This window comes from Panthera pardus, unplaced genomic scaffold (genome assembly GCF_024362965.1).
Source record: "Panthera pardus isolate Hobbes unplaced genomic scaffold, ASM2436296v1 HiC_scaffold_2, whole genome shotgun sequence".
NCBI classification, from domain to species: domain Eukaryota; kingdom Metazoa; phylum Chordata; class Mammalia; order Carnivora; family Felidae; genus Panthera; species Panthera pardus.
The window spans coordinates 124,367,548-124,381,614 of NW_026526765.1; positions in this window are offsets into that span (position 1 = coordinate 124,367,548).

Genomic DNA, 14,067 nt, shown 5'->3' on the forward strand with positions numbered 1-14,067 from the left:
ACTGAGCCACCCAGGTGCCCCAATATATACGTAATATGACTTTAAAAACAGAACTGTGTTATTATTCCTTAACGTAGTTTTTAAATTTTTATCTCAGGGACCTCTTCCTATAACACTACATAGCAATCTACCTTGTTTTTTCTTAATTTTTATATTCAATCAAGAACATTCTCCTAAAAGTTAATAGTTCTGCAGGATCTGTTAAGAAAAGCCACAGCCTTCTTCAACTATACCCCCTTTTTCCTCTCAAGAAACAACAACTTTCACTTCTTTTATTTGATGCTGTTAGTATTACTTCCATATTTCTTATTTATTTTATTTTATTTTATTTTATTTTATTTTGATTTAGTTATTTTATTTTAGAGAGAGAGCACAAGCAGGGGAGAGGGGCAAAGGAAGAGGAGGGGAGAGAATCTTAAGCAGGCTCCACGCTCAGCTCAAAGCCCAACTTGGGGCTCAGTACCATAATCCTGGTATCATGGCCTGAGCCAAAATCAAGAGTCAGACACTCAACAGACTGAGCCACCCAGGTGCCCCCAAAATTTATTTTTAAGTAATCTCTACTTCCATTGTGGGGCTTGAACTCACAACTCTGAGAGCACGAATCACATGCTCTGCCAACTGAGCCAGCCAGGCACCTCCTACTTCCATATTTGTAAAAAGACCTATTTGAATCCTATTTATTGACTTTTCAATTTTAGATATTATCTGTTGACTTCTGACCATGGAGGACGAGGATTTGCCTTTTTACTCTTCCTACCTGCCAAATACAAATCCATCTTTCTCATCTTCCCATCTCCAATTTAGAGGAGTCTAAACTAGGCTTACTTTTATTTCCAAACAAGTCTTTTTGTTTTCCCTAGAATGAATAATTTTTTATTCTTTTATTGTTTGCTTGTTTTCTGCATAGCTATCACCATTCCAAGCCCAGACTAGGCCACTTATCTAAAACACCTCTCAAGACATTTAGCTCTCAGACCTGCTCTAGTCATTTTAGTATCTTCTTTCACTCTCAGGATAGGGGTTCACTTTGCTTCTGCACTTTGTTGTACATCTGTTTCTTTCTTTTTTTTTTTTAATTTTTTTTAACGTTTATTTATTTTTGAGACAGAGAGAGACAGAGCATGAACGGGGGAGGGTCAGAGAGAGAGGGAGACACAGAATCTGAAACAGGCTCCAGGCTCTGAGCAGTCAACACAGAGCCCGACGTGGGGCTCGAACTCACGGACCGCGAGATCGTGACCTGAGCCGAAGTCGGACACTTAACCGACTGAGCCACCCAGGTGCCCCTCTGTTTCTTCAGTATTGTGGTTTCTTTTTTTTTAATCTCTGTTTACTTCCTTATTTTGGTGGGTAACATATTTTAGTAGTGTCCTGAAAATGTCCTGACAGAGGTCAAGAGGATAGCCATGTTTTCCAAATGAGACTGCTCCTGTGCCTGCCTCAAAGCTTCCTCCTGCTGAGGTCAGCAGAGAGCCCCTGTGCTTGGGAAATGACTATTCCTCCACACGACTGTCTGCCTCCATCAGTAGGAGTCAAGTGATAGTCCTAGAACTTCTAGCAGGACCTCACATCCCTCTCTTCCACTGATAACCTCATTGCAAAGATTTGCCTTGGTACTACCAAGAATAATTTCATTTTGCTCTTTATCCTTGCCTTGTCAATTGCTACAGGAAGAAAAAGAAGGCCCTTATCCTCAGACTGTGCTCCCCCCTCTGCTCTGTATATCTTCCCTTCTGGCTCCAACTCCTCCCCTTCTTATCTCCTAAAACCACTTCACTGAATCCTCTAGATTTTGCAGTCAGTCACCAGCATCTTTCCCCTTATCCTCAGCTTCTTCTAATGTTCCCTTCTCTTTCTTGCTTTAACTGAATCCTCGCTCGACGAAGGACATTGTTCTTTCCAGCCCTCCCAAGGAATGACTCTTTTTCTCGTACACTTGTGCCACTCAAGTCTTCCTCACTACTCATTGACACTCCTGGACTATTCTTCCTCCCTTCTCCATAAAGACACCCAGCTTGGTATCACGTGTTGCTCATCCTTCCTACTCATTTCTCTTCTTTGTCGTGGCTAATACTTTGTGCTCTTCCATCTCTAGTCTCTTCAAGATTTTAGGTCCTGGATCACTGTCAGTCTGTATTAGTTATCTGTTTTGGTGTCACAAATTACCCTCAAAACTACTGGCTTAAAACAACAAATACTTATCATCTTATAGTATATGTGGGTCAAGATTCTGGTTGCTGCTTAGCTGGGTGCTTCCTGTGTAAGCCCTCTTAGGACTGCTTGATAATGTGGCAGCTGGCTTCCCCCTGGGTGAAGGACCAAATGAAGGTGAGAGCAAGAGCAATTGTGACAAAGACCACAGTCTTATTGTAACTAATCCCTGAAGTAACATCCCATCATTTTTCCTGTGTTTTATATGTTGGAAGTGAGCCCACAAGTCCAGCTCACATTCAGTGAAAGGGATTATACAAGAGTGTGAATACCAGGAGGCAGGGATCATTGGGGACCATTTGCGGGCCTGCCTACTTACTATATTTGACTTTCTGGCTCGCTGATGATTCACATCCCTGCAACATGCAAAATACACTTTCCTCCCAACAGATCTGTGAGGCACACCCTTAATCTGATTAAAGAGCCTATGGATGATTTAGTAGTTAGTATTCTGAGGCCTCTCCCTTAACCTTTCTGAGGTTTTAACAAAAGGGTTTTCAGTCCTCAGCTTCATCTTTAAACCATATTTTTCTCAGTGTCCTGGATTTAATCTCTGCTCAAAAGCCAATTTTTAATTTTTTTCCATTTAAAATAAATTTTAAGTAAGCTCTAGTCCCAAAATAGGGCTTGAACTCACAACCCCAGATCAAGAGTCGCATGCTTGGGGTGCCTGGGTAGCTCATTCAGTTGAGCATCCGACTTGGGCTCAGGTCATGATCTCATGGTTCATGGGTTTGGGCCCCGTGTTGGGCTCTGTGCTGACAGCTCAGAGCCTGGAGCCTCCTTCAGATTCTGTGCTTCCCTCTCTCTTCCCCTCCCCTACTTGCACTCTATCTCTGTCTCTCAAAAGTGAACATTAAAAAAAAAGAAAAAAGTTGCATGCCCCACCAACTGAGGCAGCCAGGGCCCCCACCAGTTCTTCGTTTTAGCATCATTGGTGTCTAGAGAAGGTAGAGATCTTAGAAACTATCAACCCCTTGCTCCTTTTTGTTTAACAATCCTTTCTTCAATTTATCTATCTGCTCTCACATTTACTCTGATCAGTAACAATAAACCAGCTGGCATCTTCAACAATTTGCTTTGGTAATCTCCTTAGCTAAATCACTCTGTTCATTAGGCCATATTTTCTATCTACCTCATAAATGAAAATGAAAGTGTTACTAAAATTTCTGTCTTTACATAACAATTACTCCTTTTCCTCCACTTTCCAAAATGATTTTTCTTACTTTCCTGTAAGCCCTCACCAGTGGCCTCCTCCGAGTTCAAAATTCCACAAAAAGTGCCTTCAAGTCTCTTTAAACTTTCACCAAAACTCTCCTCAAAGCCACTGGCCTCTTCTAAAGCCCAACATTTTTAGTGTTTTTTTTTTTTCTTTTTTAACTGTACCCTACTTCCAGGTTCCAAAATCTGTATTGGTTTTCTATTGCCTCATGGCAAATAACCCAGATACTTAGTGGCTTAAAACAACAAATATTTGTCGTGTCACTGTTTCTGTGAGTAAGGAATCTGGGCATGGCTTAGTTATGTACTTCTGTCTCAGGGTCTCTTAGGAGGTTGTAGCCAGGCTTTGGCTGAGGCTGGGGTTTTATCTGTAGATTTGACTGGGGTGAGAATGAGGGAATCCACTTCCCAGCTTACTCACCTGGTTGTTGGCAGTCTCAGTTCTCACCAAATGGGGTCTCCACAGGGTTGCCTCATGACATGACAGCTGGCTTTCCCCAGGGTAAGTGACCCAAGAGAGAATGAGAGGGAATGTCTATGAGAGAAACTATAGTCTTCTTATAACTTTATATGAAAATGATATCCCATCACTTCTGCCATATTCACCCAGCTTGGTATCACGTGTTGCTCGTGATACCAACGAGCAACATGTTTATAAATGAGTTATAAATTTGTTATAAATGAGTCAGTGGTTCAGCCCCTCCCTACTCAGGAAGAAGGGATTACACAGGGCATGAAACTGGGAAGTGAGAACCACCTGGGTCATTTTAGAGACTGTCAACAGCACACTTTCCTTCCATTTTCTTGGTTATTTCAGTATTTATATAGAGGATCCTTTCAAGTCCCTGGCCTCTCAGTTCCTTGTTCTCATCTCTTTGGGTGACCTTTTCTACCATTCTTTCTTAGCTACTCCCTTCCCAAGATGATACCTTATGAAATGATTTCAATTTTATATATTTTACTCTCCATCTATCTCCTCACTTTCTAACTTGCTTCCTTTGATATCCCAACTCCATCTATCCTTCTGTGCCATGGGACCTACAGTTAATCAATCTCCTGTCCTTTACCCCCCTCATGTCCTCATGTCCCTCCTTACTCAGCTGGAATCCCATTGTCAATCCTATTGACTACTTGTATCCATCCTCAACTTCCTTGCCTGGATTCAGTTCATCCTTGTCTCGACTTAATTCTCTGTAGTGGTGTGGCCAAGTAAAACCCAATCAAATTGTCATCAAATCCATTTCTTTGCTTAATCACTCCTGTACTTGCATAACTGAATGCAGCTAGAGAAACACATAGGCATGCTGCCTGGTTTCACTTAGTCATGACCACTAACCCAAAGAGGTCTCTTAACACTTCCCAGCAATCCTACTTGATTTTCTTGTTCATTTACCCTTCCATTTTCTAGATGACTATTTCATAGTTTCTCTCTCCTCAGTTCTCTATTTTTTCTCTCTTCTTCACACTGTCAATTGACTCACTTCCTGTTTTACTGGGAAAACAGAAATAATCAGAAGAGAGCTTGTGTCAGCTTCCATTGCCACCTATATCCACTTGCCTGCATCTGTGCTCTCGACCTTCTCTCCTGAGGCAGTGAATGAAGGGTTGTGCTTCTGTCTAAGTTAGTCAATCCCATGTATGTCAGCTCTCATCCCTGAATTCTCTTGTCTCTATGGGATTTTCCATCAGCATATAAAAAAAATTTCCCCATTAAAAAAAATCATATTTTGGGGTGCCTCTGTGACTCAGTTTGTTGAGCCTCCAACTCTTGATGTTGGCTCAGGTCATGATCTCAGGGTCGTGGGATCTAGCCCCACATTTGGCTCCACGCTGAGTGTGGAGCCTACTTGGGATTCTCTCTCTCCTTCTGCCCCTCCCCTTCTCTTTCTCTCTCTCTCAAATAATTTTTTATTTTTTATTATTTTTTTAAAATTAAAAAAATTTTTTTTGATGTTTTTTTAATTTATTTTTGAGACAGAGAGAGAGACACCATGAGCAGAGGAGGGGCAGAGAGAGAGGGAGACACATAATCTGAAGTAGGCTCCAGGCTCTGAGCTGTCAGCACAGAGCCCAACACAGGGCTCAAACTCACAGACTGTGAGATCATGACCTGAGCTGAAGTCAGATGCTTAACCGACTGAGCCACCCAGGCGCCCCTCAAATAATTTTTTAAAAATTATCTCTTGACCCTACTACTCTCCATCATTCCATTTTGCTTGTTCTTTTTATAGCAAAGCTCTTTGAAGCAGTTCTCCCTACTCACAGTCTCTAATTTCTGTTTCCATTGTCTCTTAAATCTAGTTCAGTTAGTCCTTCATGCTCACCATTCCATTCAAACTATTCCAGATTACCATCAGTCTCCACATCACTGAATCTGGGGTTCATTGTCAGTCTTCATTTTATGTGATCTTGTGTCAGCACTTGACATAGATGATCCATGCTCCAACTAGTAACCGTTGCTTCTTTTAGCTTCTAGGACTCCAGGGAGTCCTGGTTTTACTTCTGTGTCTTTGGTCACCCTCTCTCAGTCTGCTGGTTCCCTTTCATTTCTCTGAGCTATTAATAATGAGGTGCCCTGAGGCTTATTCCTCAGACATTTTCTATTTTCTATCTATATTTGCTCCCATTTGGTTACTACACTGGAATTATATTTTTCATTAGACTTCACCTGAAGTCCAGACTTGTATATCCAACTGCCTACTTGACATTCTCAAGTGGGGCCTAATTGGTTATCCAGCAGACATTTCAAATGTAGCATGTCCAAAACAGAGCTTCCCATTCTCTTCCTCCTCAGCTCCCAGTTTGATCCTCTAGTCTTCCCATCTCAGTAAACGGTAACTCTATCCTTCAGCTGCTTGGAGCAAAAATCATGAAGGAAGTCTAAACTCCTCTTCCTCAACCCCACATCTACTCTGATAGCAAATCTTATCAACACTAACACTTTAGATATTTTACATACTAGTTTTATTTGTCTGTTTCCTTCACAAGAATGTAAACTCCATGAGAATGGAGTTGTGTCTGTTTTTTAATCAATTAATTAATTAATTAGCTAATTAATTATTTTACATTTATTTGTTTTTGAGAGACAGAGACAGAGCACAAATTGGGGAGGGGCAGAGAGAGAGAAGGAGACACAGAATCCAAAGCAGGCTCCAGGCTCTGAGCTGTGAGCACAGAGCCTGATGTGAGCTTGAAGTCACAATCTGTGAGATCATGACCTGAGCCAAAGTTGGACACTTAACTGACTGAGCCAGCCAGGTGCCCTGGGAGAACGTACGTTTTTAACTCCTTTGGGTAAATATGAAGGAAAATTGCTAGGTTGCCTGGTAAGAGGATGATTTGTTTTGTAAGAAGCTGCTAAACTATCTTCCAAAATGGCTGTACTATTTTGCATCCCCACCAGCAGTGTATTAGCATTCCTGCTGTTCCACATCCTTGCCAGCACGTGGTGGTGTTAGTGCTCTGAATTTGGAGGATTCTAGTAGGTGTGTAATGGTATCTCTTTATTGTTTTAATTTGCACTTCTTTGATGACATATGCTGTGGGGCATCTTTTCATGCACTTGTCATTGTATATCTTCTTTTTAAAAAAAATTTTTTTTTTACATTTTATTTATTTTTGAGAGAGAGAGAAAGACAGAACACAAGTGGGGGAGAAGCAGAGAGAGAGAGGGAGACACAGAATGTGAAGCAGGCTCCAGGCTCTAAGCTGTCATCACAGAGCCCATTGCAAGACTTGAACTAGGCGACAGCGAGATCATGACCTCAGCCGAAGTCGGATGCTTAACTGTCAAAGCCACCCAGGCGCCCCTCAAAAACAATTATTTATTTGTTTGTTTGTTTATTTGTTTGTTTATTTTAAACAATTTTTTAAATTAAGCTCTACACCCATTGTGGACCCCAATGTAGGGCTTGAACTCATGACCCTGAAATCAAGACCTGAGCTAAGATTAAGAGTCAGATGCTTAACCCAACTGAGCCACCTGGGTGCCCCATCAAAAACAATTGATTATACCATAAGTAAAATCAAAAGACAAATAAGTCTGGGGAAAAGATTTACAATTCATACTGCGGACTAAAGTTAATCTACCTAATTTAATCTAGTGTGAGCCTAGAAACTGAGAAAAGATAGCAGCTTACTAGAAAAATTGACAAAGAACATGGATAGTCCATAGTCAAAGAAAAAAAAACTTCATCATATGAAGAGATGCTCAAACTCAGTCAAAATGAGAGCAATAGAATCAGAAACTACACTGAGGTACCATTGCTCTCCTTGTAGATGAGAAAGCACAAGTCCAAGAGTTCGTTAGCACAGCTATAGAGAAATAGTCACTCATTCCCATTGCTGAAGGGAATGCAAAATCCCATAGCCCTGAGAACCGGAATCTGGAGCTATCTATGAAAATTATAGATGCATTTACCTTTTAATCTGGAATCCACTGTTTGGAATCTATCTGCAGGTACAACCTCACAAATGTGAAATGATATGTACAGGATTATTCATTAGAGCATTGTTTATAATAGCAAAGATAGAAACAGCCCATCATCAGGGAATAGGTAAAATAAACTAACCACACAGTGGTATTCCCTGTAGCCTGGAAAAAGTGATTGGGAATATCTCCTCTCTATGTACTGTTATAAAGAGATCTCCAAGATATGCTGCTAAGTGCAAAGAGAAAGGTACAGAACAGCGTGAAGAATGTGCCCCTTTTGTATACATAGGGGGAGTAAGAAAAATACATATTAACATTTATTCACATTAGCATAAGGAAACATAGGAATAATCGGGGTGTCTGGGTGGCTCAGTTGGTTAAGCATCCGGTTTCAGCTCCGGTCATGATCTCGTGGTTCGTGAGTTTGAGCCCTGCATTGGGCTCTGTGCTGACAGTGCAGAGCCTGGAGCCTGCTTTGGATTCTGTGTCTCCTTCTCTCTCTGCCCCTAACCCACTCGCATTCTGTCTCTGTCTCTCTCATAAATAAATAAACATTAAAAAAAAATTTAAAGAAAGAAACATAGGAATAATATATAAGAAACTAATAAAAGTGGTTTCTTGTAGGCTCAGAGATGAGGTAGATAGGATATGGATAGATGTGGACAAGATGGGAACAAGGCTTTTCCATTGTTTTATATTGCTTTGATTTTCAAATGTAAATTAATTTTAAGAGAAGTTTAAGTGAAGTTATTATTTTAAGAGATATATCCGTTAGCTATTTAAAATGTCTTTTAAAGGACTGTACAGGGGCACCTGGGTGGCTCAGTTGGTTAAGCACCTGACTTCGGCTCAGATCATGATGTCACCATTCGTGAGCTGGAGCCCTGCTCCAGGCTCTTCACTCTCTCTCCCTTTCTCTCTCCTTCTCCCTCTGCATCTCCTGGGATTCTCTCTCTTTCTCAGTAGAGAGAGAATCCCTCTCTCTGCCCCTCTCTCACATGTGTTCTCTCTCTCTCAAAAATAAGTTAATTAAAAAAAAGAATTTCCACTTTAAAAAGGAAATAAAGGGCTGTACAGATGTTAAGTTAGGTGTAGTGGACTTGATACAATTCAGAATATAAAGACTGTCCTTGCTCTCAGAAGAAATTTTATATCTGAAAAATAAAACAATATACATACATACTTAAAAACTGACAACACTGAAACAAGGAGAGGGTCTAATAAGTACTGAATGATAGTTCTGATCCTAAGTTCTTTGAGATTCATGGCGGGGGATGATTTCAGCTGTGTCAGTCTCAAGGAGGAGACAATATTGGCTGGACTTTACTTATTTGTTTAGTTTTGAATATTTTAATGTTTATTTATTTATTTTTGAGAGAGAGGAAGAGAGAGGGGTGAGGGGAAGAGAGAAAGGGAGACAGAGCATCCCAAGCAGGCTTCGCACTGTCAGGCAGAGTCCGACGTGGGCTCAAACCCACGAACTGTGAGATCATGACCTGAGTCAAAGTGTTAACCAAGTGAGCCACCCAGGTGCCCCTTGGCTGGACTATCAAGGAGAAACAGGAATTGTGTTATTAGAGAGGAGGACATAGGTCACCTTAGGTACAAACTCAAGTATAACCAAAATATGGGAGATCATAAGTAACCCTTCTGATATTTCTCAAAATACTTAGGGTTGGGTTCAAGGTGAAGATGGTTTTTAAAAATGCTAGCCATGCAAACAGTCAGGGACAAGGTTCCCTAGCAGGGGAACCCCAAAGGTAAATGCTCAGAGATCTTGTTGGAGTCCAGGAGAGAGAAAGCTGAGAAAGATAAAGGGAGCAACACGTGCCAGACCATGTGGGTCCTTCATTCTATGTGCAATAGGAAGTCATTGCACAATTTTACTTTTATGTATGGGGAGTGAAGGGAATCTGACTCACATTTTGCTTTTAATTTCTTTATTTGTTTTTGAGTAAACTCCATACCCAAAGTGAGACTTGAACTCATGACCCTGAGATCAAGAGTCACATGCTCTACTGACTGAGTCACCCCAGTACCCTGACTGATTCACACTTTCATTTAAATTTTTTAAAGTTTATTTATTTTGAGAGACAGAGAGAGAACAGTCACGCGCACAAGCGTGCGTGTGTGAGGAGGGGAGGAGCAGAGAGAGAGGGAGAGAGAGAATCCCAAGCAGACTCTGTGCTGACAGCACGATGCGGGGCTCAGTCTCATAAACCATGAGATCATGACCTGAGCTGAAACCCAGCTTCAGACGTTTAAAGCTACTGAGCCATGCAGGCATCATGACCAACTCACATTTTTAAAAAAAAAAATTTTTTTAACGTTTAGTTATTTTTGAGATAGAGAGAGACAGAGCATGAATGGGGGAGGGTCAGAGAGAGGGAGACACAGAATCTGAAACAGGCTCCAGGCTCTGAGCTGTCAGCACAGAGCTCGACGTGGGGCTCGAACTCACGGACCGTGAGATCATGACCTGAGCCGAAGTCGGCCGCTTACCCGACTGAGCCACCCAGGCACCCCAACCAACTCATATTTTTAAAAGATCACTCTGACTGCCATGTGAACTATGAACTGGTGGTGGTGGTGGTGCTGATGAAATATTGACATATCTCTCTCAAGAAGAACTGTTATGTCTTGGTACTTAATTTGCCTGTCTCCCTCATCCCTGATCCCTACCTCAGTCTTAGTATTTTCCAGCCTGTGTGACTGGAGGGAAGGAGGGTAATGGTATCACCTGACAAGTCAGGGCTTCATTTGGTGAGAAAGGTAATGGCAGCAAAGTCCAATCGAAATGTTTGGTTGGTAGTTGGAAATTTGGCTCAGGCACTGGGAAGAAAGGATAGAATTTTGAAGGTCTAGATTATGAATCCACAACGGAGAGGGAATAGTTGAAGCTGTGAGACTGTGTCAGGCATCTGAGAGAGGGAGCTGGAAAAAAGACAGATCTTCAGGGAGGCAACACAGGCAAAGGAACCCAGGGGATGAATAGTGTAAGGTTGCAGCCCCAGGGCAGTGCAGAAACCCAGGACAATTTAAGCTGTAGAGCCAGCTAGCACAGCAGTTATATGGCAAAGGAGGAGTCATGGCAGGTTGGAGTGCTCAGGAAGCCTTGTGGCAAAAGCAGGACTTGAATGGACCTTGAAGGGTGGGTAGACTAGGTTGATGGAGATGAAAAGCAGGGAGTTCCAGAGTAAAAAGTTCAAGAATCTAGGTACAGCCGATAAATTCTGACTGTTGAGTGCATGTGCAAGGTCAGGGTGTTATTGGGAGTTTGTGAGAGGAGGCTTTAGTCAGGAAGTCTTGGGTGATAAATGTGTGCAGAAAGAGCTGAATCAGTGGATCAACATGCATATTTTTAGATTTTTTTTTCAATGTTTATTTTTGAGAGAGATAGTGTGAGTGGGGAAGGGCAGAGAGAGGGAGACACAGGATCCAAAGCAGGCTCCAAGCTCTGAGCTATCAGCACAGAGCCCATTGCAGGGTTCAAACCCACCAATGGTGAGATCATGACCTCAGCTGAAGTTGGATGCTTAAGTGACAGCCACCCAGGCGTCCCGACATGTATATTTTTTGAGCAGTTCTGCATACTGTGCACCAGGTTAGGTTCTGGAAATATATGGCAAATGTATTCTATAGAATATATAGAGAGACCAAGGCCTTATACTTGAAAGCTTACCTGTTAGCAAATCAAACAGGTCTTCACAAACAAGGAGAGGAGTTTAGACTTTATTCTATGAGACACTTGTCTCATGTGACCCTATAATGGGATCTGGATGGAGGGATATCCCCAGCGAGTGAAGGGGCATGGAAAGGAGCATAGGCAGAGGAAATGCAGACTGGCAAAGAGCCTGCATGAGCGTGTGAGCCTGAATCTTGTACACACAGACAAGGACCGGTGCACTGGAAAGGCCAGGAAGTAGTTGGAGCTTCTGAGCTCTGAGTCTTTTATTTGGAGAGACTGATGGCTGATTCATAACCTTTGCAAAGGGAATTTGCATTAATAAGAATAAAGCCTTTGTGGGGCTTCTGGGTGGCTCACTTGGATAAGCTTCTGACTCTTGATTTTGGCTCAGGTCATTATCTCAGGGTCCTGGGACAGAGCCCTGTGTTGGGCTCCATGCTGAGCATGGAGCCTGCTTAAGTTTCTCTCTGTCTGTCTGTCTGTCTGTCTCTGTCCCTCTGCCTCTCTCTCCCACTTGCATGCACACACACACTCTCTCTAAATTAAAATAAAAGAAAATAAGTTAGAAAAAGGAGTAAAGCTTTTTTTTGGCTTACGCTGCAGTAATTAAACTCTGATGATGGAATTACTGACTTGAGTCAGGAGGAAGAAGAGGTATTTGTTGGATAGAGGGCAGTCAGAACCATACCTTAACCATCCGTTAAGCATCTGACTTCGGTTCAGGTCATGATCTTGAGGTCTGCTGTCCATGGGTTCCACTCCATGTTGGGCTCTATGCTGACAGCTCAGAGCCTGGAACCTGCTTTATATTCTGTGTCTCCCTCTCTCTGCTCCTCTCCCCCTCACGCTTTCTCTCTCTCTCTCTTAAAATAATTACTAAACTTTAATTTTTTTTTTTAAACCTGTGATTCTTTAAAAAGTAATAATAAAAGTAAAAAGCACTGGACGACTAGAACCAAGAGGCAGAGTGACCAACTCATTCTGTTGTTCCCTGGACTTCCCTAAGTTTAAGGCCAGAAGTTCCACATGGGAAAACAGGGACAGTTGATCATGCCATTGATCATGCCAGATAGAGCCTGGGCTCTATCTCTGCATCTGCCATTGCCTCCTTTCCCCTTGAACCCGAGTTTACTCTTCACTCGGTAAGATGAGGTACCTGGACAAGATGACATCAAAGAGCCCTTCCAGCACTAATGGAACAATCTGGAAATTTGCCCATGCTTCTCAGACAACCACTTTCTTTTGGAGCTTGCCCTGAGCTTGGGCACGACCATTGTCACCACCAGAGGGCGCACCCAAGAGCTCAAGAACCAGCAAGTTCTTCAACAGACCCTCCTTTGTTATAGAGAGCCTTCTGTGAGTGACATTAGTCAATAGCCACAAACAGTGTATTATAATTATTAGTTGTCACCTACAAAATGAAGTGAAGATGATTATTTCTAGTTGTCAGATTAGTTCAAGGAATATATAAACCAGAAAGAAATTTAGTAAGAAAAATAAATTTCTCAAAGCTCCCAGCTGGCACTATATTCATTTAAATTATAGCTATACAACTGTATTGGAGTGACGTGTGGTTATCATTCCTATTTGGAATTTTACTTGGCTAGTAAAAGAATGACTTCTGTCTCTCAATTTCTATTAACATCAAATATAAATTTTTTCTTTCAGTTGTAAAACTTTTAAGTATGGACTGTATCAAAAGTGGCCTTCTATGCCAGGTTTACAAGGCCATTATCTTTTGGCAAGAATTTGAAAAACAATACATTTTTAAAGTAGTGCCATTGGACTTTCCCAGAGTTAGTAGTGACATAAAAGCCTACACTCTGAAGCCAGCCTGCCTGGCTCCTGCTTCACCTCTCAGCTCCGTAACTGATTAGTGTAACTTGATGTTTCTGTACTTTCATTTTTATCTATAAAATGGGGATGATGTTAATAGTACCTACTTCATAGTGACGTCATGACGATTAAACAAGTTGTCACGTCTAAAGTGCTCAGACCTCTGCTTGGCACAGGGTGAGCACTATGTGAGTGTTCCAGTGCAATGGGAGCAACTGCAGCACAGGGTTTTCCAATGTTTTGTTGACTTACACATCTCCAGTGCCTAGAACTTTCCCTAGCTCCTAGCGGGGATTCAGTAAGTATTTGCTGAATGAAGGTCTAAGATTTGGTAATAGGTGTTCAATGCAGTATGTGGTTATTCATGAAATTTTTTAAACCCGTGGGATTTATTCATTTTAACCTTTTGATTTTATTTATTTATTTATTTATTTTAAATGTTTTTAAATGTTTATTTATCTATTTTGAGAGAGAGAAAGACACAGAGTGCAAGTGGGAGAGGGAGGCATAGAATCCGAAGTGGGCTCCAGGCTCTGAGCTGTCATCACAGAGCCTGACATGAGGCTCGAACTCACAAACGGTGAGATCAGACCTGAGCCCAAGTCAGACGCTTAACCAACTGAGCTACCCAGGTGCCCCAATTTTATTTATTTTTTTAAGTAAGCTGCATGCCCAA